Source organism: Lactuca virosa, chromosome 3, assembly GCF_052849685.1.
Source record: "Lactuca virosa cultivar CGN04683 chromosome 3, Lactuca_virosa_CGN04683_v6, whole genome shotgun sequence".
Lineage (NCBI taxonomy): Eukaryota > Viridiplantae > Streptophyta > Magnoliopsida > Asterales > Asteraceae > Lactuca > Lactuca virosa.
Window position 1 is genome coordinate 357,552,066 of NC_136428.1, and position 1,357 is coordinate 357,553,422.

Consider the following 1,357-nt stretch of genomic DNA (forward strand, 5'->3'; position numbering starts at 1 on the left):
ACGATAAGCATCAAAAATGACTTTTTGATGGAAGATTATTTAGAAGGATTAATCTTAACTAAGATGTAGTATATGTTACAAGGATTCCGTACATATAAAGAACGCCGAAATCCGAGTTATAACGAAGAAGTTATGACCTGTAGAAGTTTCGCGACAGAACCGGCACGACACAGCGCGAGGTAAATAGTGAATTTTCGTTAGACCAATATTTAGCCTTAGTGATCTAAATGAAAGTCGTAGAGTTCGTTAAACCGAGAGCGTGCATAAAAAGAACGTCCAAATCTGACTTCGTATGAGGAAGTTATGATTTTCCGAAGTGTCAACTTAGCAGTATGCAGCCCGAATACTCGATTTGAGATCGAGCGGTTTTTAGCCGAAACAATCTAAATGAGAATCGAAGATCTCGTTAATAGTAGTACAACGGTAAAAAGACAGACGAAAACGGACGTCGGATGAAGAAGTTATGAATTTATAACGGAGTTTTCCTGTCCCGGCCTACTAAAATAATATAATAAAAATAAATTCAAAATTAGCCGACGAAGTCTAAACGAAAGTTGTAGAGCGTAGTCTCACCTACGCGTGGATATAAAGAACGTCGCAAACGGAGTTCGTATGAGGAAGATATGAATTTTTGAAGTTTATTAAATAATTAAAATATTAAATTTAATTATAAATTTCGATATTATCCGAAGGAGGGGGAGTCAGCGGCCTTATCCACATTACGCCCAGCGTAACTAAAGATTACGCCCAACGTAATTCGGGGTTTCAGCCCCTATAAATAGATGTCGAGTGCAGCCGAGTTCTATTGCTCATTTCTTCCCTTTCTCTCGTGTTTTTACCTCGTTTTGCGTGCAAGAAATACCCCGAAGCCCCGGTATCATTTCTGAGACCCGAAGCAAGTCCCGAAGCCCCGAAGATCCTGAGAAGTGAAATTCCCGAGCCAAAGCTCCGCCCGCGAGAAGCCCAGTTTTTGTGAAGATCTCCTGGTTTCACCGAAGAATACTACTTCTCCAAGCCGTAGCGCTATCCGATCATCTTCTGATTAAGTGAGTGTGTGGTTACTTTCTTCTAACACATAAATATGAAGTATTTGCGTTGAAATATATTGTTTTTTATTTGAGATGAGTGTGGAATGGATGTTTTATATAGTTTTTAAATGAGTTAAACTATATATGTAATTTATATCTACAAATATGTTGGGTAGAACATGGGTAGATGAAATAGTTGGTGTGTGATGAAATAATGTGATAAGAGATAGGTGATGATATAATGGTGATGATAATTAGGTGATGATAGATAGGTAATGAATTACGAGTCCAGGCGATGTTGTGGGTGCGTATTCATGCGATGATAGTCT